The sequence below is a fragment of the Phasianus colchicus genome, chromosome 3 (genome assembly GCF_987193195.1).
Source record: "Phasianus colchicus chromosome 3, bPhaCol1.hap1.1, whole genome shotgun sequence".
Taxonomy (NCBI): domain Eukaryota; kingdom Metazoa; phylum Chordata; class Aves; order Galliformes; family Phasianidae; genus Phasianus; species Phasianus colchicus.
Genome location: NC_143438.1, coordinates 13,169,083 through 13,194,857, shown reverse-complemented (window position 1 = coordinate 13,194,857; position 25,775 = coordinate 13,169,083). Strand labels below are relative to the sequence as shown.

The 25,775-nt window shown below is 38.5% G+C and overlaps 1 long non-coding RNA gene across 3 annotated transcripts in view; it reads left to right on the top strand.

The window, feature by feature from the left end:
* LOC116226422 (uncharacterized) overlaps positions 1 to 25,775 on the top strand; it is a 135,905-nt gene that overhangs the window by 32,953 nt on the left and 77,177 nt on the right. For all 3 annotated transcript variants that reach the window (XR_016465006.1, XR_016465005.1, XR_004166313.2), the window contains exon 2: positions 15,294 to 15,704. This is a non-coding gene — a long non-coding RNA (uncharacterized LOC116226422). The remainder of the gene's footprint in view (positions 1 to 15,293; positions 15,705 to 25,775) is intronic.

The following is a 25,775-nucleotide window of genomic DNA, read 5'->3' as shown; positions in this document are numbered from 1 at the left end:
TGAAATGCAGTAGACAAGCATCCCTGGCCAGACAGCAATTTTAACACAAGCTCTAAATTCCACTCTTTGTTGTTATGGTGCTGCACCGTCTCCATCTTGTGAACTGGGATGAGAGAGCAGAATCCAACCCTTAAAATAGCATTTGATAGTCCTGTTTCTACCATGATGATTCATGCAAGAGACAGGGCAGCAATCATTACGAAGGAAATGTTGAGGTGGTGTTTGTGAACTGACAGTTCCTGCTAGCTTGAAATGCTGTCAGCAGAAGGGTTTCATTGACAGTGCCTGCAGCTGCAGAGATCTAAGGGAGACTGGCTAGTAGGAGAGGTTTTGTCACACTTGAGAAGAATTTTATCATAAAGAAATGAACAATTTGTAACAACAGTAAAGGTACAAAAAGAACTATTGGCCCAGCAGCAGGAAGCTCACGGTCTTTCTGCACAGCACCCAAGTCATCTGTAGCCCCTCAGTCCCCTCAGCCACACCTGCAGCTGCAGTTAAGCTCAGACCTGAGGTGAATTCACACTGGTGTCTGTTCAGGGAAGGATATTGATGTCATCAGACACTCTGGGCCACATCCATCTTTAGTGTGACAGTGCTGGACTTACATCAGGAATAATTTTGGCACAAATATCTGCACTGGCTTTCACAGCAACAAAACTGACTTTCCTTCTGAAGTAAGAGTGGTAAAATAAATCAGGTCAAAGAAACTAAACACCACGTAAAACCCTTGATCCCGGTTGGGAGTTTTGCCTGCTCAGGGACCGGGTTTGGCTGGCTGTGGTAATCATGGAGTGGTTTTTATGTACTCCAGACATTGCATAACTGCCCGTTTAATTTACTGTGAATGTTACTCAAAGCTGAGGGTTTAATTCTTTTGAACGTTAAAGCACATAGCTCAGTTAACCTCTTCTTCATAAGTCACTGTATATTATTTCCACAGAATATTATTTCCACAGAATGTTATTTTCCACTGTATATTTCCACTGTATGTTCCTTCCACAGTTATAATATTATTTTTTCTGTTTTAAATAACAAGTTTGATAGTTCTTTTTCCTCAGCTATTTTAAGATTTGTCTTTCCAACATGCTTATGTACACCCTCAACCAGTGTGAAATTGCCTGTCTACTATCACCTCTTCAAAAATCTCCAGGAATTCTTTACTATATAGTCAAGACTGGTAAAAATCAGTCATGACAAATTTTACTCCATATTCGTTTGATTATTATTTGGTTATCAGAGCTTCAAACAACAGTTTAAAAAAATTATAAGAAATTCTTTTTTTAAAAGTTAGTTAGATAGATTCCGTATATACTTTTTGAAAATTCACTCTGTCCACATTCGTCAAAGTTCTGTTTTCTTTCATGCTCTGCAGGGTCACTTTCTTCGCTTTTGCAGTTCACTCAGCTGAGTTCTGGCCACTGGATCAAGAAGTGTAAAGATGCATAGTTGCAGCACAGATCATGTATTTGTCCAAGGGGTTTGTTTACTGTACCATTGCCTCTTTGCTCTTAACTCATTATGGTACAGATTCTACGTCAGAGAACAGCACCAGAAGGTAAACTGTCTTTACTTTAAAAGTAGACAGATGGCTTGTCGTGCTGTCCCTACTGGGAGCTGAAGGTCAAACAGGATTGCTTCTTACCTCTGCTGGTTCATTAAAAAATTATGTTCATTATCCAAGAGAAGGAATTTGGTTCAGTTAAGAAGGAATTATGTTCTGTTATCTGTATCATGTGTGGAAGCTTAACTATTGGTAGCAGTAGGAACTTTCTTGCCATTAAAGTCATTAAATGGCTTCTGAATGCATGGAAGTGGTAGATCTGTAAGCAAAGAAAGCATTTACATAGAATTTACTGAGAAATATAATTGGCCATCATTTTCAAAGAAAGGTACAAGCCACATTCAGAAACAGCAATATAAACTCCTTCAGTGATACTGAAACAGTTTGGTTTGAACTCGTCTGGATTTTATAATGGTTGAGGTGGCTGTGATTTCCTCTGTTCAAGTATCCTGTTAAGATTTGTAGGATTTGTTGAGGAACTCTTTTTATTTCAGTGGTTTTTATGTTTCTTAAACACTTTGTGAAGAAATAAGCTTGGTTTTGCTAATACATATAATAACTGGAATATTATTCTATCAACATTTCCCTCCTTTTTTTTTTTTTTTTTTTTTTTTTTTGCCAGAGTGATTTTAATATTGTAAACTACATCCCTTTAAAACCTGTCTGAGTGACTATTGCAGCTACGATTACTTCAGGTAACTAAGACAGCAGAAGTAACACCAACACATTTTATGAACTTGCCAAACTGTTCGTTGAAGTAAGGCAAAATGTTTTATTTCAACATACTTAAAATAAAACACCGTTCCACTATTTTTTCTCTTGTAAATCTGTTCATTTAATTTTTTTTTTTAATATTGTTTTGTTTGGTTTGGTTGATTTTTTTTTGAAGTATTTAATTCTGAAACAAAATACTGTGTGCCCTAAGGGAATCTTTTATTTTTTTTGACTGAATTAAATAATGCTTTGAAAGTCTTTTTGGGCTAACTCATAATTTAATTTGGGGGTTTTGTTAACTTTTTTGTTTTCAAAAGTACCATAAGAAAATAAGTGGTTGTCAAAATTCCACTCTTTCTGTTGCTGTTGTCACATAAAATGGATTCTTTGAAAATAAAATAGAGTATCTTGTGTAGACTGATTTTTTTTCTTCCAGTTATCAGCAGAATTGAATGCTTAGCTGTTACATACCCATCCTTCATCTCCAAATGCATTACCTGAACCTAAACGTTGAACTAATGGAAAACCTCTGCACAAACACAGCTTAGCATGTTAGATTGTGGAAAGGAGGAAGGAATGGGCCTACAGCCTTGTCACCTCTCCCAGTAAGCCCAGTCCTGAAATTGGTGCAACTTTAATGGGAAAATTGAAAAACTTAATGAAGGCACTGAGTTGTCTGTTCTTGAATCAAGCTTTCAAATCAGTTTTAGTGCCAGATTGTGCCAAGAAAAGAACTTTGACTATTCCAAAGCACTGCCCAAGCTGTTTTTTCCAGAGCTCAAAAAACTGAAAAGAATTTCTGAGAAACAGCAGAGGGAGAATTCTGGGTAGTGATGGCTGAATAACTACACTCAGCATCCTGCTTTCCTTCAGAACCCCTATGTACAGAACAGTGTAGTGGATATTTACATTTCAATACTCAGCATGCTTTCTCTGTTTTTTCAAAGCTGTCTTGATTGAGCCCTGGAGCTGCCCAAAGAGGGTTTAAGCTTTACTGGGGATGCAAGTATGGTTTAAAACAGGGGTGTTTGGTTTATTCCCTTGTCCCCAGACTGTCAGGAATGTAACAGTATAACTCCTTTGCTAAGTGAGTAATCAAAGATGTCTTGACAAATCTTGCCTTGAGAGCCGTGGCACAGTAACACTACTTGAAGTTACTTAATTTATTCTAAAGAAATATGACTTCATGTGACAGATATGAGTTGATGCTTTAATAATATATGCTACTAGATAAAAAACATTGAAATATCTCTACTGTCATGCTCTTCATTCCATTGAAAAAAATGTATACTTGTGTGAGTGATCTCTTATTTGTTTATCAAGGTATTAGCAAAATAACTAACAATAGAGAAAGAGCATACAAGACTAAGCAATATCATATTGATTGGCAGAGGTTAACAAACATGCACAAAGAACATGATAGTTTCTTAAAAATACGTGTAAGTGATGAAAAAACATCTTGTAACACCTCTCAAACAGCGTGACTGGACGTGTTTAAAAACCGTTTGGATGTGGTGCTTAGGGCCATGATTTAGCAGGGGGTTGTTAGAGTTAGGGTAGTATGGTTAGGTTGTGGTTGGACTCGATGATCTTTAAGGTTTTTTCCAACCTCAGCAATTCTATGATTCTATGATTCTGTGACTGACTTGTAAGATTTTTACGCAGAGGGTAGAGACGCACTGGAACAGGTTGCCCAAGGAGGTTGTGGATGCCCCATCCCTGGAGGCATTCAAGGCCAGACTGGATGTGGCTCTGGGCAGCCTGGTCTGGTGGTTGGTGACCCTGCACATAGCAGGAGAGTTGAAACTAGATGATCTTTGAGGTCCTTTTCAACCCAGGCCATTCTATGATCTTGTGATTCTATATATAAAAGAGACCCCAGATCTCCATGCCGAATCATTATTTTTAATACTTTCAAGAACTTAGTTTATCCATTCTAAATACAGGCAGAGATTCTATTTGATAGTTAAGAAATTCCACATTTTACTTTAAATGATAAGGCAAAAATTTCTGAAAAAGGCAGATAAATGGTCTTCGTGGTGTATAGGCTTGTCAGGAGTAAAACCAATTGATTGTCAAATGTTCATCAGTGTTCACTTGTCTGCATGGAATGCTTTTCTGTAAGAAACAAAATGTTTGGAGTCCCGTACATGCTGGCACCATCTCACTTCTCAACAAAACATACTGCGTTTCTGCTTTGCAGTGCAATTGGAGACAGCACTGTGCGCTACATGATTAATGATTTATTTTAAATTGTTTTTAAATTTGCTTCTGATTTTCCAGACAATGAAACGCGTTTTTCTAAATTAATCATCTTTTAGGTGGAACCTTCCTGTTGCTATCCTTATTAATGGGAGATGAAATTTCTTTAGTTCTGTTTCCTGTACAAACTTTTTCTAATAACATGGAAGTACTCAGTGCCTGTAAAGCCAGGTTGTCCCTTTATGGTGAGAACTACTGGTGGAGATGCTGTAGCAGAAGTACCACATTTCTTATTGCAGCTGAAGCTTTCTCTGAAGCAATCTCTTCTCTTCATTTTGAGTTTCATAAGATTTGCAACAATCCTTTTTCTAGATCTATGTATTTACGTTTGAATTGAAAGTTAAATGGCATGTATGACTGATGAAATATGGCAATTCTGTTCTGCAAATATGTGGAAGTCATTCTTTTAACTTCAGCAAAGTTACTTTGCTTTGATTCAATGTACAGAAGAGTGGAAATGCCCTATGCATGGTAGCTGGAGCTGTTCTGCTATATAAAGTAGGTGTTTTGCTGTTTTGTTTTGTTTTGCTGTGTGTGTGTGTTTTTATCCTAAATAAAAACTTAAAGGATAGCAATTATAAAGGAACAGATCAATACTTTATAACAACAGCACTTACTTTCCAGAGCTGGTAACTATTTTTATTTCTAATTGAGATCATTTAGCTCTTCTGAAAATTGATTATCTTCAGCCATCTATACGCACAAGGCTGATTTGCAGACTTATGATATTAAGTATCTGGAGTTTCTATTGATTTCGTGTCTGAAAATCACAGATTTTATTTAGCTGCTAACTAAAGCTGAGCCATCAACTTAACGACCTCTAGTTAGAAATTCTGACTTAGACTCTTAAATACAAAAGATTTGAGTACAGCTGTAGTAAAAAAGGATAAAATGGGGTACCGTGGGTAATTTCACTGTACATCTGTTTATTTTTGAACACTTGCAGTCACTTTCCTGAAGTATTTTAAACAGATGTCAGGTTATACAAAATGCAACAACAACAAAAAATCAGGAATACTTTCACAAGGCAGAAAACTTGTTATGAAAATTTGAAAGCATCAACATATTTGAACATAAGTTGGAAGAGAATGGATTTATATGATAGAAATGCTGCTCTGGAGGTTCATTAATATGGCATTAATGTCCCAAGTTGTTCTTTGCCGCAATTTACGGGCAAACTTTTCAGATATACATGCTTCCTAAACATTGAAATGGAAAGTAAACATTCTAAAGAACAGACATGTTGAACAAAGTATGTTGTGTTGAATACCCGCTTTTTGGAAATAATCCAATAATTTACTTTAAAAGTCTGACCTCCGTGTGTTTCAGATGGTTTATTTGCCAAGTAGTGAATGTGTATTTTAAGTCTTTTTCAGTTTGAACTGTGTGCTTCAGATACATAAAGTTATTAAGTGGAAAGACTTTTACAGCATTCCAGCTGAAATAATTCAATTGATACATGCGTAAAGTAGTGTCTCCCATCTCAGCATATACAGTGTTCATGGTACAGTAGCTGTATGTTTTTTGGAGTAGAATTAACCACAGTAGTGAGGGAGACATTTAACCTGCGCGAGAGAAAGAAAATAGCTGGTGACATGACCCGATCCTGCAGACAGATACTTACACTTGACTGCATAAGCAGTTGTTCCTGCTCACTTAAGTGGAGCTATATAATGACATATGGAGAAGTCTTTATCAGGATACTGGAGTTTGTCTCTCTTCTTCAGATTTCCTATTTCTTATTTCCATCGTTACATGTATTAATCTTTAAATCAATCCTCTGTAGTAAAAAGATGCTATTATCCTTGTAGTCAGGTAATACCTCACAGTTAAAAAACTAAGAAACATGAAGACTTAGGAGGGGAAGGAGTGTTCATCTTGCATCTGAAAATTTGCTATAATATAATCATCCAAGCTTACACTTCACATAGCTTAGGCAGACATTTCATTCTGTGTCAGGCAGTATGAACACTGCAGATGGAAGGAAGGGATGGTCTTCCTTCCTTGATGTTGAAGAAGAAACTGACTGATTTTTGTAGACTAGATACTGAAATTTTCAGGGGGTTTTAAATAGTTGAGCAGAATCCTTCTGAAGTGGCTGCTCTGAGTTTGCAGAGAAAATTCTGTGATGTGGAGTCTTGTCTCTTGTTCTTCCCCTTGGATGCTCTGCTCTGTCTTAAGGATGGTCACCTTAAGTGATGCCCCTGTCACTGACATTTAGCATTTCCTGAAACTGTCTGTGGTTGCAACTGTGTAAATTTAATTGAGGATTTAATAATAGTCTAACCATTTGTGTGGGGGAGAAGGACATGTAGACTTTGTTTTTCTCCTTAAAGCTAGATATTCTTAAAAAGAAAATGATTTATCCAGAGGTTCTTCAGGTTGAAGAACTAGCTGGTCTGGTGTTTTCAGTTTTCCAGGAAGATCAAATGCTTAATAGCTATTCAGCTACTGACTTATATTTCTGGTTTACATATGGGCTAAAGGAATAGATTTTTTCAAAAGAACTAGGTATTAGTTCTGCCCTACATGTGCTGAAAGAGTGCCATGTAACTTCAAAGAAGGAAACATTAATTCATTGTTAGTAAGGACTTTCAGATGTTCCTTGCTTCTGATTTCTGCGTGTAAGCTTGGTACCAGCAAGAGATGAGTTTAAGATGTTGTGGGGTTTGGGAAAGACCATTTGTCGTGTTTTCTTTTTCAATATAGATACCCTGATTGGGTCTGTAATATATGAAGAAATGTATCCCACTGTAGTTTATTCTCTTCCTTTGTAGAAATAAACTATACTGATGTAAATAACAGTATTTTATACTTCCTAGCTAGATCTAGCTAACATTATTACATGCCTTTTGCAAAATACATAGCCAGGTTTAGCAAACAGTCAATCCAGTGTAGTTTTCCATGCTACCTTTGCAAGAAGAGATTTTTTGGCTGTCATATGTCTGGTTTGAAACCAAGTATTATTTTTAAAACAAACAAAGTTAACTGTCTTTGTTAAGTACAGCATGCCTGTTCTAAAGCCCGCTGCAGTTATTGCAGGTATTTCCCTTAATTCTCCTGGGCTTTGGATGAGGTTGTAGGTTCTGTAAGTTTCAAGAAACACTCTGTTCAGAAGTGTTGAGTGAAATATCTCACAAGCGCTCATATTTTTTACTGTAGCTTCCTTTTTTCGACACTTGGAACACTTTCATAGATATTCTCTACAAAAATAGATCACCATCAGGCGGAAATTAAGAATAACAAGTTTCACTTCAAGAAGTAAGTGTTTTTAGGAAGCTGTGAACACCTTACTGTAATGTCAGAACGTGGAAACTATCTTGCAATCTGAACCACTGTGGTCACTAAAGTTACCTGCTATAATTAACTTAGCAATGTGAGTTGAAATGCTTATTCATTTGGACACTTTACATAAACTGACGTACGCATCAATTTAAATAGACAAAATAACTTTGCATTTTGTTTTCACGCTGATCTCAATGTTAAAATACTGCTGCATTGCAGTGTGTTTTATATTCCGTTTTGCATCTGCAAAGTCATATCCTTTATTAAAGACTAATCACTTGCCAATTTGATTTGAAGAACATAGAAGAACAAATGGGCATCTGGGAAGAAAATATATAAATATTGACTTAGATTAACCAAATAAATCCCCCAAATAGTAGAGGAATTATTTGTCTACTAAAGTCATCTATGGCCTGTGTATGGGAACTGTTGAATCAAGGCCTGAACCACTGATTGATCACCTGAGGAAAGGACTGAGTCAGCCGTGGGAGCACAGGTGAAGGCAATTCACGTGTGTGCCTGCCTCCACCGCTACCCCAGCCCCCCACTGGGGAAGGTGTTTTTTTGTTTTTGTTTTGTTTTGTTCTGTTTTTCCCCTGGAGATCCTTCCTCTGTGGAGTTTTTTCAGCAAACCTAGATCTTCAGATTCAGGTGAGTATTCCTTCCCTGTTTGTTTCTTTTCTATTTTCACCATGTTTCCAGCTGTAACACCTACTGTAACAGGCCTGGGATCATGCATGTCTTAATTGACTGTGGAAAAATGTATCCTAAAAAACCATCTGTAGTTATCGTGTGCTCTCATATCTTATTTCCAGTGTCTGTCCATGTATGCCTGTCAATGTATGTGTAAAATTTCTGTAACAGCAATCATGAAGTCTCACCAAGTGGGATATTTGGGGTCAGTATCATCATTCAGATTCAGTGAAAATTCATTACACTGTAATGTGGTCATTGTTAGTATAAGTAGGTTTCTTTCAGATGTATTTCAAAGAGAATAGCTGAAACAGTGAAGTGGTATGACCCAAACACAGAAAATGTGTGGTGGCAGAGCAAAAAGCAGCAGCAGAGAAAGCAGCAGTTAACATTTTGCTAACCCAGTTGCTCAGCCTAGTGAAGTCTGAATGGCAGAGTTCCCCTGTAATAGCACCCTTGTGTGATGTACATTAGTATTGCTGAGTGGTTTAGCCAGTGTGCTATTTCAGAGAAAGCTAGCAAGGATCTCTCGTAGCAACCAAGGGTGCAGTTTCACATTACACCTAATACAGTGTGACTGCAGGCTGCTAAGAATGTGAGCAGTCCCCATCCATTACCCACAGCTGTAACTTCCCACACTCTTCCTTCCTCTTAGTCTAATGATTGTGTGGCCATAAGGCAAAAAGGCAAAATGGTTCAGTTTCTCGTCTGAGTGAAAACAAATCTTTATCTTTCTTTCTCTTTTTTCTGCTTTTTTTTTTTTCTTTTTTTTTTTTCCCCTGTGGTGAATGGATATTTGTCAGATCAGCAAGCCAAGCCAATTCCATTTGCAGCTGTGTGACTACAGGATCCAGTGTAAATGCAGGGGTGGGAACCTACAGCTGGGCCAGGAAGGTTGTTTGAAGTGGTCCCAGATGACATGCCAGATCTACCAGTTTAGGGAGGAATCAAGTTCAGACCTAGCCCGCAGCTATACCACAATCAGGAGCTATCATTAGATGACATCAGATAAAGCTGTATTGTACTTAAGTTTGAGGTCAATATTATACTCTCTTCAGCACATTTTCACATCAGGCTACTACATGCTTGTAGTGCTACATGCCTATTTGTTTCCAGAGAATGTTTGCACATGAGAAGGCTTGTTATCGTGTTCTTCATCCCCAAACGTACTGAAACACAGGCTTACTGCCTTTTTGAATCAGGGTTCTAGTAATATTGTTTGCTTGGCTACTCTGATTCATCTGTGATCAATGAGTCACAGTGGCTTTGAGAAGTGGATATTTTTCACACAATCCAATTTTCCTACTTTATAAAATGTGAAATAATTGAGATCATTGAAAATACCTTAATCCTTTCAAATAAGGCTAGCTGTTGAATCAACTGGATTTAAGATCTCATGCAGTGCTTGTATTTCAGCGTGAAGTTGGAAATATGACCTGAGTATAATAGGTTTCTTAGTACTGTATGAAATTCTTGAGGATGACAACTTAATTCTAAGAAAGGATGGAATATTTGTCCAAATTCAGAACACTTCAAGGAAGATGGCAAAACAGAAACACAGAACTGTGCAGGCAAAGGATATAATTGGATATCTAATAGGAGGAAGGGAATATTCCCTTTTTAATAACTGGAAGAATGTAGGAGAATAGAAATTTACAGAGGAAGCCTGTGGGAGAGGCAGGAATGGAATCCAGGCATTCTGAATGCTAGCCCAGAGGTTCATCTTTCCATTTCACTTGGGCAGGAGAGGGTGAGAGAACAGGAAATAATCTTCAGTTTTAAGATTCTGAGATTTCAAAATATTTCCAATTCCATACAAGCCAGTAGCTTCTGGATTTTATTTTTTTGAAATCTTGAAGTCTTTTTTCTGGCCTATCTAATATTTAGTAACTTGCGTGAAGGGAACAGTTTCAGCAGGAAAGCCTGATCTCTGATTGCTTCTTTCTGCATCTTTGCTTGTAAAGTCTTGCTTTCAGGGCCTCTTGTGATCTTCTCAGCATCTCTCAAGCTGTATTTAGAAATGTGACTGTGGTGTCATGATCATATGGCATAGACCATTATACAATACTTGACAAGTATTGTCCTGATGTAAATCAGAGGTAGCACGAGCTTGGGACTTCTATATCTCGCATCCCATGCCAGAAATCCCATTACTAGATCATATGCTACTCTAAGGTAAATGAATCTGTGCCTCTCCTTTTAGTTAGAGATGTGATGTGTTTTGTGTTGACAAAACTAAAAGCAACCTCAGCTGCCCCAGTGAGGACTGTGCAAGAAGTTTCAAAGGAAAGTTTTGGATATACTATTTTAAAATGAGAAACTTAAGTTAGAAGATGCCCAATGAGCAATGATAGTAAACATCTCTTTTCTTTTAATAAAAGAATACTGATACTGTGTGTAGGTCATGTGGAGTCAGAGAGTTGTCTAATTCATCAGAGTGAGGAAGCTGTGCAGAATCCACATCCAGCCTGAGATATGCAGAGAGCAAAGGACTGCACCCTATCCCTGTTGTGTGTCCTTCAAGCAGAGTTGCCATTTAAGTGTTCCTTCAATTCAGTGGAATCATAGCTGTTTAGGGGTGTGAAATAGCTGTGAAAGGTATGCGATACAAATTGTTCTATGCAGAAACCAAACTTAGCTTGTCACTGCTTCTGCATGTTGTCCTTCTACGATTGCTGTTCATGCCATCCCAAAACAAAACACCTAAGATTATGTATTTTTACACTTCCTCAGTGACTGAATCTTGCCACCGACTTCAGCTGAAGTAATTATGAATTCATGAATGCATTTCAGATGTTAGGGGACCACCAAGTGTTGTGGAAGTGCATCACTGCTCAGGCAGGAGCTTTATGGAGGAGATGGGATGATTTGCAGATGTCATTGCTCCCTGTCTTCTATTTAGGGGACTGTACTGAAAAAAATATCCTATCTGTCCTCTCACCCCCTTGTCCAAAAAAATACCCACAGATCTTCACAGCATTGCGTGCAGTGCCTGTGCTATCAGACATGGCTGCTGCAGGGTGAAAGAAAACAGAAAATAACAAAAGGAAGTCCCATTACTAGAATTGATGACTTTGAGTTAGCACCATCCACGTAACAAAAAAGCAGACCTCTAACATCTTCCACAGAAGCAAGGATTTGTATGGTTAAATCTGATGGAAGTATTTAATGAGCAAGGTCATTGGCCTAAAGCAGCAAGAAGAGTGGAAAATCTCACAGTGGGGAACAAAGCTGCAAAATAAATCAAGATTTGATGAAGAATAAAACCAGCAGTGAATTGTAGAGGAAAAAGAATGAAAGAAATGTAAGAGAGGGAGGAGAGGAAGTTCACAGGAATTGTAAAGAAGGGGGTTCCTTTAAACGTTAGGCAAGAAATTAACTTCTTCATGCAAATGGAAACAAATCCAGCAATCACTGTAGATGGTGCCCAGAAAGCTCTCTGTGTCCTGCCAACAAATTCATAGTATGAAAATGGTGCTCTTCGAAAGGGATAAGATTCTGAAGAAGGCTGTAGTCTTTTTGGGGAGGAGGAGGTGAAGCAGCTGTTTTTCAGTATCTATCAGTGGCTGCTTTAGGGGAAAAGGAAGAAGTGAGCAGTACTGAGGCCTGCTTTAGAACAGTGAGTACAAAGTACAAGGTTTTTCTTTCAAATACCTTTTTATGTATCAAAAACACATCATAAAAACGAAGAGATTAAACCCCTAAAGAAGTGATTGCGGTTGGAGAACAGTCTAGAAATACAACTTGAGTCCTATGTAACACTCGAAGTACACCATCGTGATATCAGATGGCAAAATCTTGTGGCCAACATAAAGATGAAATTAAAGGACGGGGGCAAGACAGCAAATACGTCAGAATGTGAGTATTGAAGAGGACTTGATGAGCAGTTAAAAATAATATGAAGGAAAGAGTAAGAAATGGAAGGTGGAACATCACTGAAAATAATAGAAGTGTATTTAAACTCCTGGAAATAGTTATATATAAAAAAGCGTGTCCTGAGGCTGAGAGAAAAACCCAGGGAAAAAGAAAATACAGTTGTAGCACAGAAGTGAGCCAGGATGGCAGCCTTTGACGAATGTATCACAGGCCACAGCTTTTCCCACATTGCCTGTCAAGAACCTTCCACTGTTCCCCTGAGGAAGGCTTAACAACCCCTCTCCAGAAGAGGACCCAGGGAATTAAATTTTTTATACCTTTTCTGCAGTAAGAAATATTTGGGGTTTCAAAAGGGTGACAAGGAGAAGCGATTACACAGTCAGGAAACGCTGATGAGGAAATAAGTTCTGGCTAATTGTGACTTCTGTAGGCAATTTTAGGGCTGTAATATATAATAGGAAATGCTTTGGGACAAAAAAAAAAAAAGTCACAGTACATTGAGGCCTAGAAGTAAGCTAGATTTTTAATGTCTGCTATAAAGAGTGCAATTAGTTTTAAAATAAAATCCTTATTACTGTATATTCAACAATTTATAACTATTTGCAGTGTCTGCACTGAGAGAATACTTTGAAAATGGGGAAGAATAAAACAATATTGCTAGAATGGGAGAACCAAGGAAAATTAATTTCAGATGTTCTCTAAAGGCTCTGTTGTCCAGTGGACTTTACAAATGCTAGAGTGGAATACCTGCTGTTGTGCCATTACAAGAGCAAGCATGGGAACAGATCCTTTCTTCTTTGAGTGGGAGAGGGGTGTGGCTATATTATTGGCTTAGTATATTCTGTTTGTCTTTATAATGGGTATGCTGTATGGTTTCAGTGTCTGGTTATACCAGCTTACCTCTGATCCACAGCAGTGATCAAATGGTCTGAACGCTCACTAATGGATCGGATTTAGGGAACAGTTTGCATTCAGCCACCTGATATGCATAGAGACTGGAGGAAGTCCCTTATGTGATCAATTAAAAGAACAGGAACTAAGGAGCAAGTTTTGGAATACTTAGGAAAGAATGGTAAAAGCCATATAAAAAATGAAATGTATGCTGGCAAGGACTAACAAAGAAGTTGCATCCTTGTCAGAAAGCTTCCTCCCTTTAGAAGTCCAGAATCCAAGATGAACTACATTTAACATAAGCCTGTTCTGGAGAGCTGGGTTTTAAAGAAAGGAGAGGGTATACCTTTAAAAGTCTAAGATGTGTAAGGTAGCAGTCAGTGGTGATTTAAAGGCTGAGTTTTACAAAGGCTTTAAAGAGAGTTTTTACTCCTGTAGTAATAGGCATTTAATGTGATCAAGCCAGGAGGACACAATGCTTCCCCTGGGAAGGATGTGGGGAGAATTGCAACATGTAGAGGGAAGAGAAAGTACCGCAACTATTAGTTGTATTGAGCTGTAAATAGCAAAATGAAAATTTGCACTAAGATATTGGCAGATGGAGAAATGAGCAGAATACAAGTGACTATACATTACCAAATACTTCTAGTCTAATCTGTTAAGGTTGCTGTAGGTAAGTGGACTGAGTACAGCAAAAGGAATGTCTGAAATGACTGTGTAATATTGCAAAACAACACTTCTCTGCACACCCAAAAGTTATTTGATCAAATAGAAGGGAATATATGGAAGGTGTGTTAATAAAAAAGGCTTGGGGAGTAAGTTGCAGGTTTCCATTTTATGCAAGAACTCTGTAACCTTGGAAAAGTGAATCGATCTTACCACCGATTGATTTAGTTTAACAAGAATTATGTAAAATAACCTGTACCAAAGTATGCGTTCTTGTTATTGTACTTTCTGTCTTAGATCAGGTTTTTCTCTGAAAGTCAGTGAATATAAATGTGGTGAGGCAAAAATGAGGCTATATGCATCAAGAAGTGGAATCTGTAGTGTTGACTTTTAAATTGGAGGTACTCAAATTGATAACAATAATAAACAACCATTAAGTATATCCTCCTACTTCGGTAAGGCAGTATCTGCAATACTAACCTTGTGCCCCATTGAACACAACCTGGCACAGCCTGGGCATCCTGGTAGAGGAGAAGCTGGACGTGAGCCAGCAGTGTGCGCTCGCAGCCCAGAAGGCCAACTGTGTTCTGGGCTGCATTAATAGAGGAGTGGTCAGCAGGGAGAAGGAGGTGATTGTCCCCCTCTGCTCGGCTCTTGTGAGGCCCCATCTGCAGTACTGTGTCCAGACCTGGGACCCCCACTACATGAAGGATGTGGAGCTCTTGGAGCGGGTCCAGAGGAGGGCCACTAAGATGATCAGAGGGCTGGAGCACCTCTCCTATGAGGAAAGGTTAAGGGAACAGGGCTTGTTTAGCTTGGAGGAGAGAAGTCTCTGGGGACACCTCATTGTGGCCTTCCAGTACTTGAAGGGAGCGTATGAACAGGAGAGGGAATGGCTGTTTACGAGGTTGGACAGTGATAGGACAAGGGGGAAATGGTCTTAAACTGATACAGTGGTGGTTTAGGTTAGACATTAGGAGGAAGTTTTTCACACAGAGGTGGTGAAGCACTGGAACAGGTTGCCCAAGGAGGTTGTGGATGCCCCATGCCTGGAGGCATTCAAGGCCAGGCTGGATGTGGCTCTGGGCAGCCTGGTCTGCTGGTTGGTGACCCTGCACATAGCAGGGGGGGTTGAAACTAGATGATCTTTGAGGTCCTTTTCAACCTAGGCCATTCTATGATTCTGTGCTGTGCTGCTGGCTGTCAAATCATTGCCCTCAGGAGCTGGAATATTGCTGTGCAAGACATTGCTGGCTGCTCCAGCAGCGGGGAAGTAGTTGGGTTAGGCCAGGCCCCATTTCCCTTCCACTTTCCTGACTTATGGCTCTCCCTGTTCTTCTAGGAAAGGCCATGGAAAGGGCTACAGCAGATCCAAGGTTGCAGAGGTTTCGTGTGTGTTGCTGCTGGACACCTGAAGGAAATGACAGAAGGAAAGGACTGTTCCAGGGAATTAGTTGCTTTGTGTCCCAGCTGGAGGAAAAGAGGAAAGGGAGTCGGAGTCACTGCACACTCCTGTTGCTTGAGGAGACCCTTGGCCAGTCCACCACCTCCACTGACCTCTTCTCCAGAAAGTGTAAAAATAATGATATTGTTCTTTTGAGGGGGAAGTATGATGGAAGACTGAAATAACCTTGTGGCACTTAACTGAATATTGCCCTGAGGAAGGTTGAGTGCTGGATGGGACAAATTTCTAAAGAGGCAAAGAAGAAGAACAAATACTGAGACATAAAGGCTCACATTCCTGAATGCCGAGGTAAGTAAAAGTTCTCTGTGAAGTTTGCCTGCACTCTTTGATTATCATTGCCATTTTCTTTGGTTATTTGTTTATTTTTTAAAAGCTTCATTTTTGCCCTGAGATGCTTATATCATATGAACTGCTTCCTACTGCTCCTTTCAAGACCTGTATTACCTTTAATTCCATGTAATTTATGTGAACTCTCTTCTGTTTGGCCATCATTGTGGGTTTTTGTTTGTTTGTTTGTTTTTGGTATTTTATTCTCCTAATGATTTTTTTTAATATGTCAGCTCACGTTTCTTCTTTCCACCCTAAAGAATGTTTCCTCTTGCATTCTAACAGACCCTGCTTAGGAAGGTAAAAATACCTAGCAGTGCTGAGTGATAGCAAAATGCAGTTAGCAGCAATTATCCTGGGGAGTGGTAAAGCTTTGGGACTGTTCTATATTTGTAGACAAGCAGCTGAAGTACCAACTAGTCATACCTTTTAGAAAGAGATTGTGCACTATTGAGCAAGAACTATATAGGAGCGCAGCAATGTAGGACAGGTTCTTGGAATGGTTTCCTGTGGAAAAATTGATTGCTGGTGCACACTGTCTTCCATCCAAAGTATCCATGGCAATATAAAATATGTTGTAGGTTTAGTATGGAGAGAGAAGTTGAGGCTGGAGTGAAGACAGTTTAAACAGAAAAGCCACATTTGAAAATGCTGTATGTATAAAACAATTCATTTTTGCACTCATTTCTATTGCAGAGGCTGCTGTTGCTAAGTTTGACTTCTTATTATTTGCTTTAATAATAACCTATATATTTACAAAGGATCAGTCCACATACAAGCCTCATTTAATGTCCATTTGCTACCATTTGCACCACATTTACAAAGGGAATGTGAAAACAAATGTGAGCCCTATGGAAAGCCTCGCTGAGCCTGTGTGTGATTGCAGCCGTATGTAACAGCTCATAAATGGTGTCGGCTAGAGACCAGGCTTAAGTACTACAGCACAGGAGCTTGTCATTTCCTTAACCAGATTGCAGCATCTGTATTTCCCTTGCCCTTTTCCTGGTGCTGTTAAGCCAGAGAATTCTTTCTAGAGCAGTCATCTTAAAAGCCAAATAGCTCCTTTGGAACAGTTCATAATGCTGTCATCTTTAAAATATGTCATTCTGCTGGAAAACACTCTTTAAGAGCTGTAGTGTTGCTGGCTAGCATACTGCACTGAGATACAGAGGAAAATCAAAAGCAGTCTCCAACACGGTTGCTGTCATAAATGCAGAAGTTCAGCAAATAAGAAATTGTTATGTCCTCAGCCAGCTTGCTGAAACTTGCCAAATCCCAGTCTTCCTGCTTCTCCACAAACGTCCATTAGCTGTGTCAGCCCCTGTAGTGCACCACTGAAGATAATACTATCATTTTCACACATGTGAATAAATACAAAGTAGGGCAGTGTGCCTGTGTTCATAATCCAGCCACAGGTCTCAAGGCTGAAGCCCTTTTTCCATTTAGAGACGGGAGCCTTGGATCTGAGGCATCAATCAACTGGCAGACATGAACTTCAGAATACAGATGTCAGAAATAGCCTTCCATATAAACAACATTGGTTCCTTTTGGGAGTAACCATTCCTTTTTTTTTTTTTTTTTTTTTTAAGTCTCAACATGGTTCATGAAAACTGAGTACTAGAAGACACTCATAGCTGAGCAGTATTGACCCACTCCAAGTGCCAAAAATGGGCAGTTACGTATGTCTTCCTCACTAGAAACAATTATCTGGAAGACTGAAAACAAAGTCAAGAGAACACCTAACACATTTAAGTTAGACCTTCATTCTCTGGTACCCTTTTTAACAGTGTTGCTTGTGTCATTCTTTATGCACATTTTCTCTACTACTTATATGATGCATACAGAACATATCCAAAGCACTTGAAGTGTACGAAGGAGCTCCTATTAACCCCATTGTGTTTCTTGAGGTGATTCTTGAGGTCTTGAGTGAAAAACAAATTTACTCAGTCAAGTTAGGGATAATAAGCACAACAGTGGCTTTACTCTAAACAAATGTCTTGTGATAATCAGTAGCTATCATGCCTGAGACCATCATATGGTGATTGACTCACAGTTTAGTGATGGCTGCTTGCAATTTTATCAGGAGTCTTCCCTTTGAGCAACTTGCAACATTGTCATGTAATGCTTTTCTTGTATCCATCGAAAAAATGCAAGATCAGTTTTGTGATTTTATGGCTGCATATAGACTCTGTTTTGCAGCCTTCTATATTGGAGTCTATTTTCCACTCAGAAATTTCAGTAGGTCCAGTCCTGACAAAGAATGCAGGCACGTTTACCACTGTCTTCAATTCTAAAATATGACTTAGAATATGATAAACACTGAAGAAAAATAAATGTATTTCTAGTTATAGAATTAAGCAGGAGAACTGCCGTTATTTACTAATTCTGCTCACAGATGAGCATGTAGAATAATCACTAATTGACTGCTACACACAGAAAGTCAAGAGGATAATACTATACATAAATTTCCACTAAGCATTTGCATAAGGTCTTTCACGTAATAGTCTCTAATATGGCTATGAAAAGTCGTAAGTCTTTCATTTTCATTCTACTGGTTGAATTGTTTTCTTTCTTTCTTTTTTTTTTTATTCTTATTGCTCTGATTCTTTTTCATCTATCACATAGTGATTTTGAGCCTGGAATTTTGCTGTTTGCTTTTCTGAAATTTATCTATAGTTTCTGACATTTCATAAAGGTTGTATCTTCTCTGCTTTCAGTAATCAGGATGAAAAATATGGCAAATAGACTGCCTTATGTATATTATGGTGTCTGCTGAATAGCAAGTTTCTTACATTGCTTTCCAATTCTCTCTAAAATCAAGATGCTGAGGTACATTAAAATATTTGTGGGTGAGGGAATCATGCAGGGACTGGCTGAACTTCTTCAAACTTCAATTTGATGGTGTTTTGAGGTTAACGTAAAGGGTTGGGCTGGTTCTCGTATTATTTAGATAAACTTGCTTGTCTTTAATACAGCTTTCAAAGCAGATGATTTCATATCATGTGATGACTATCTAAAATGATTTCTAAAATACTGAAGTCTCAGAGACTTAATTCTCTGTGAAAGCAGACGGATATGTGCTTCATGTTTTGAGGTGTGATTTTTTTAAAACAATTTCATTTGAAAATGAGACACTACTTTTTCAAAATATGAATTAATTTATAATTGTAAAGACAATATTTCGTGAGCCAAATTGATGTCAAGCATAGTATTGCAGATCCAAGAGCCACAACTCAGAGACAGAACAGATAATCCTGGGATATGAGATAATAGAACTGGAACAGATGTATGGCACCTTATAGGAGAGAATCACCCATTTGTGAGCCAAAGTAGCACATGCATTTAAACTCTTTCTTGCTTTTTTTTTTTCTGCATTTTGATTACTCAACTCAGTTTCAAAACAGCCCTTAGCTCCTGCTTGACTAAACAAAGATGGAAGGTATGATAACATTTTATCAAAGACAGAGTTGTAACCACAGTGAGCAGATGTGAGTGATTGATGTTAGAAATTGTAGTTTAGAAGTTGTAAGTATCTCCGAAGTTGAAAAGCAAGCAAAGAGTTGTCACTGAAGAGAAATTGATAGTGTTAGTATTTTTGTTTCATCACTGTGGTCAGTGGGACCTTTTAACTGCTTTCTTTTAGACTATAGACAATGTTCTGAATTTTAAATGGCACCTGCTTTGCATTGATATGGATGCAAGTTAAAATGTTATTTGGTAAAATGAAAAGTTTTGCAGTTTTTATGGTAAATTCTATTGTTCCTTCTTCATGTTATAATATTAAACTTAGCAAATTCAGGACCTACTCCAGCAAATATTTACTCCTTCAAGCAGCTTGACATAGGTGACCATGTCCAGCTCTCTCACCCACTTAGAACTGCTGATACTCAGTTTACTCTGGATCAGTTAAACAAGGAAACTGGAAAATTTCTTCAAGCTACGTACTTTTTAGGTGGCAAAATGCAAGAGACAGAAGATGTGCTTTCTCCTCACAAAAAAAAAAAAAAAAAAAAAAAAAAAGGAAAGGAAAGGCAACATACTTGCTCATCAGAAGGCACATTCATAGCTGTATTAACAAGATTTGAGACAATTACTACATGTCTAATATCTTGAGAAATCTAAGCACATTCTTCCTGCTTTTTCTGCCGGGGGGAGTGGCAGAACAGGAACCACGTACATAGCTTTCCATTTTAAACCTAATTTCCATTCTCTTTGTTTATGGTTAAGGTCACACACTGTGGCATTCACAGATATAATAAAATTACGTTAATTTGTAAATCCAAATGCTTCAGTTTCAGGATGAGTTGTTCCCAGTTCTCTTCGCCATTGTCAGCCTCCCTCATTTGCAGCAGATATTTATCTCCTCTTGCCAGACCCCTCTACCTGTCTCCCAAATAACACAAATGAACTGTGAACAGTAGTGAATAAGGACAAGGAGGTCACACCATCCAAATGTCCCATCATCGGTAGCACTTATCTTAAGGGAATAATGTGCTTTTGGACTGAATGCATTCAGCCTACCTGAGAATGTCTGGTAGTGCTCTCCAAAGCAATGGCTTGAAAAAAGCCTTTAACCAGCTTTAGGGGTAAAAAGACAGAAGAAAGGAAACAATATTAGGATGGTGCTAGCAAATGAAAGAAATTGCTTGCAAAGCTGACTAGTTATGGAGACAAATAAAGGACCAAATATAGATTACAAGGACTTTAGAGTATGAAAGAGGAGGAAAAAGGATGAAGGGGGGAGTGTAGGGGGAAGCAGTGGCACCAACAGAAGAGGAAAGACATAATGCACAAATAACTGTGTATGAATTTTCAGCCAAATATGCCAGGAGTGAATGTTAAAGCTATACAGAGTGTATCAACTGTGTGTGAACTTCTGAAAATTATACAGAAGAGATATTGAAGTCTTGCTTTATATAGTGATGGGAAAAGCCCTAGAATAAGCGGGCAAATATTATAATCAGCATTGTAGCACATAATTGAAAAGGAGGGAGAGTTTAAAAGAAAGTAAAAATGTGGGCACGTGCTCTTTTAGGGCTGCTCCGAAACGTCTGCCTAAACTTCTGAATGGAGGATACAGTGACTGAGGTGTGTAATTAAAATTATCTAAATCCATGTTTGACGTCTTCAGAGGAACACTACTACTGTAAGGGTTGTGCTGAACCTCATGCAATCGATTGCAAACCCTTAGGCATCTGTGTGCTGCCAGGGAGATAAAAATAATAATATGAAAGGAATCCTGCACTAATATCTAACTCCCCCAAACTCCTGGATCTTACCAATACAGAGACCTATAATCTGCCTTTGCTTCTGACTTCCTATTCTGTTAAAGTTCTCGCAGAATGAAGCCAAACCACAGCATGACTTGAAATGTATTATCAGTGTAGATAATACATTTTCTAATGCATCATAAAAAGAATGAAAGGAAGAGTATCGGTATCTACATGTATTTTGGGGATACAAAAGGAAAGAAATTCCACGGGGCTGCAGAGCAGATAATTGTATAATGCAGAGCAACTGACTTATGTTAGAGAATTCAGGCTGTGTGTTAGGAAAGCTTTTTGTCAGTAATGATTTTTAAAGCTCTAAAATAGGTCCCTGGTGAGAGTGAACACCGACCTTGGATGTCCTTGTTTCCTGAAACAAGGGAATGGTGAGCTCTTCAGTTCTCCGTCCTCTTTGCTCTTTGAAAAGCCCCTTCTCTCTGACTGGGGAAGAAAGCCTGGATATACCAGAGATGGGCAGTGGTTGGGTAGGGATGAGGTGGGAAAAAGAGATGCCGTCCCTGAGCCACAGTCCCACTGGCAGGATTACTGGCAGGGCTGTAATTTGTGTTCCTGAAAAGATTTCTGCTGAGAAAATGTTCTTGTCAAATTCTCAATAGTTTCTGATATGACACACTCTCAATCTGCTTGCCCATACTAAAATGTTCTCATTGTTTATAGTATTGCCTGATTCATTTTGAAATACTTAGCATGATTTAAAACTTTTTAGACATTGCAGTTCCTGGTTTCTCTGTAGTTCCTTTGCTTAAACTTACTTTGCAAAGACTCCCACTGTGTTTCAAGGACTTTTATGTGTTACCTCCATACCATGTAAATTGGTGGAATTTATGCTAGAGAATACATAGATAAATACTGGAGGGGTGTCATGTCTCAAATCTGATAAAACACCCCAAAGGAGTCAGTAAGGTCACATTTTTAAAATTCTCTGGTTATCAGCAAGGTGTATTGCATTTTCAAGAGTCATTCACAGAGACCTTCACAAAAGATTCCTGTGGAAACTAAGCTCTTGCTGCACAGAAGGGAAGGGTTTTTTTGTGTATTGGTAGCTGACTAATAGGAAATAAAAGCAGATGTTTGGAACAGTCTGATATTTCCAATGGAGTTTCTCAGGCAACGGTGCTGGGATCACTCAATTTCTGGAAAGACCTGGGAAAGGAGTCTGATAGTGAACAAAGACGCTCACAGAAGAACCTTGCAATATCACATTGCCAGTTTGTGGCACTCTGGGGGGAACATCGGTACAAGTATCGTTCTTTGCTCTATTTCCTTTATTATTTCTGAAATATCTGCTACTGGCTGCTGTCACAGCCATTGAACTAAATGGCCTTTAACATGGCAGTCATATTCATTTGAGCCAATGTGGAAACGTACGGTCTTTTTATTTGTAGTGTATGATCAGAGTTATTGATTCAGTATGATCTTGAGGTACCTGCCCTTTCACTTAAGGGTTCTTCAAGAAAATTTTCCTGCTCTGGCCTCCTGTCCTTTACTTGGTTCCCATTACCAGTTTCTTCTACTCCTCATGCTGGGGCAGTATTTTCCTCCTTTCAGCAGGTTTTATTCATTCCAAAATGCAGAATTAATATATAAATGGAAAAAAATAAAAAAGCAGTCTTCTAGAACAAGGGAAGGGAAATTTTTGCTTGCTGAGAATTGAATAGATCCTTTCAAACACATTTAACAAGCCACCTACTAACAGAGACCTTAATGTTACCCAGGAATAATATGAATGTGTTTGTGTGTCTGTGTGTACATATAGATGGATAAAGTATTGGTGGGCTGTGTGAAATGAAATCTTAGTCCCCATCTGCTACTAGTGGTATGTTTGTCATTTTTGCTCCAGGCCATTAATGTTGACAGCAATTCCTTCGCTATCTCAAAGCTGTCTTTTTCTTCTGTTTCCTTGAGATGCTGACATTTTACCAAGCTCCTGGGTCACTCAGGAGTTGGCCAAATTGAGGCTCTGATCAGGGCTGCTCACAAAGACAGCAGAGGCGATTTGCTGATGGGGTGCTGATGTTGATGTTTTTAATAGGGATGTTGATTCACAAGTGGTAACAAACCAAGTCAGGAAGAGCAGAAACTGTTGCCATCTCCTTTAGCTGAGATTCCTTTCTATGGAGATAGACCAGAAACAGGTGTTATTCTCTGAAGGAAACAGTCTTGTCCATTGCAGCAAAGTAGCTCTGATTTCAGCTTACCCTAACTATTGCCTATAAACCATTATGGGTGCTGTAGATTTTACACAGCCTTTGAAGCTCTCCTTGCAGTGTGTGAGCAGACAGCTGGGAGCAGTAATTACTTCAGCCATCCTCATTTAGTCTGCCACTACAAGTGAGCTGACAACCACAGCTCACTGGTATTATTCCCCATAAAACCTGTTCCTAAGTTTTCCAAAGAATTGTGGTCTTTTCACTGTTATCATATCTTCTGATTCTTGTTCTCTTTAGGAAATGGAAAGAATGAAATAAAATGCTCCCTATCTACGGGCTAGAAGCCCACTGACTTTCAATCATTTTTATAGTTAGTTATAGTCAAGAATATTTGTTTTACCCCTCCTCCATATCCTTTCACATAGATCTGACCTGTCACAAATCATTCATTGTGAACTTGGAGAAATTATATGCATGACTCCCATCTTAGCCATCAGTGTCACCTAATAAGTCATTTATAGCCTTTTATTAATTGTATATTCAAATAATGGAGAAAAAGTCAGCACTGTTGGTTTGTCTCCAGGTCTGTTTCAGGGCTTGTGAGATAGATTACATGCAGAAAGGCCTGTGATTTGAATATGAGACAGCTGTCAAATGAATAACAATATCAGACTTCGGGCTTTGTAAACAAAACCATATCAGTGGATTCTGCTTTGATTTCATTGTAATTGGTTTTACACAAACCTCCTGTAATAGTTAAGCATCTGGTGATAGAACTGAAAGATATTGATGTTAATAATGAAGCAAGCCACTCACTGCCAGATTCTGATAAACTATACTGTATCTCACTCCAGTGGAATCAATTAAGGAACAAAGTGCTATTTAAACAGAATAAGAGCTTAAGCATCTGGACTAAAGAATTTAAAATGTGTATTTACAGTAGCCAATCCTAGAAAATCTCAGATATGAAAGATGTGCTTAGTAAAACCCAAGTTTATGCATAAAGAATATTCTGACAGATACGAACAGAAGAAAGTGGCTCACTGTTTATTCAGACCACATTGTACATGCTATGTGAAAATTACACTGAAAACTTCTGATGAATAAAAAATGGTCATTCTAATTCTATATTTATCTCACTAATTTTAATTCCTATGTAAGTAACAACAAACATTATCATGATTCAGGTGGAAGAAGTCAGCAGCAGAACACTGACTCCAGATGAATTAAATGTAAGTGGTTTAACTGGAGGCAATGAACAGCAGGAATATGAAGACATTCAGTTTCTGGTTCTATAGTGAACACTTCCTCTACAATATTGCAAATGCACATGTGCATCAATACAAATACCTGATATGACCATACAAGTCTAGCAATATAAATACAAATCATTATTCATTATCTTATTTCCTCATGACACTGCTGGCCTCAATCCAGCCCAGGTTAAAGATGTGTGTAATTTTCAGCACATCTGTAGCACTACTGTAGTCCTTTGGGGATAAATTACAACCTGCACATTTCAGGTTTTCCACATGTACTGCAAATAGTATCACTATAATATGAAAGCAAAATGATTCATACAAAAGGTTTGTGTGTTTCTTGTTTTAGCTCACCATACTATTAAATATCAATACAGAAGCCTTTCTCCCATTTTCCACCTCTGCAATTCATGCTAGCTTTAAACTAGCGTTGATGGAGGCAGTATGAAGCAGTTAGCACACTGTAAATTGAAATGCTAACTCTATTTCACAGCAATATCCCTGTATGTCTAGGACTTCTGTGCCTCCTTAGGAGGTAGATTCACTCAATACCTGTGGATCTGATAACTTCTAAAGAACGTGGAGTAAGAATGTGACCACCTAACAGCCAGAGGGCAAGGTGCTTGATCTGAATGCTACTGACAAATGAAGCTGGGATATTTACCAACTGGACAGTAATTTTAATTTTTAAACCATAACGGTTTCTTAATTCTAATGTTAGGTCTCTTTGAAAACTTCTGTGTGCCCTGGCTTCTTCTGCTTGTTTAACATGCTCAGTGATGGAGTAGTCATGTAAATAATATTACTAGCAGTACTGGTGTATGCAGATCTGATCGTATCAGAGTTTTCAGAAATAGAATCTGGTGCACACAGACCTCATCTGGTTAGGAAATTTATGTTGTATGTTGTGAATCATAGCCTGCGCCTGCAGTTAAGATTTTCCTTATGCTGTAACAGAGTATGATTGCAGCAGTCTAGCTTCAAGCAACCTGGAAGTATTTTAGGAATATCACAGTATAAAACATGGGTGTCTAATGGAGGAATTTTCAACAGTTTGCTTCCAGCAAGGTTTGTATTTTCGTCTATTTCTAGCAGGGCTGACCATATGGGATGTCAGAATATTAGGCAAATCTGACAAGGGTTTCAAATAGAGAAGAAGGTTAGGCAAAGTTTTGATACTTACGACCCTTTTGGCTCCTGTGTTTTCAGAACAGAAGTATGGTAGGACATTGCTATTCAGCATCAGTAATGCAAAATTATGGGTGTAACTGCAAGGAACTGCATGTTGGCCAATGTAGCTTATAGTAGGGAGAGCAAAGCTGGAAGACCGTGCTC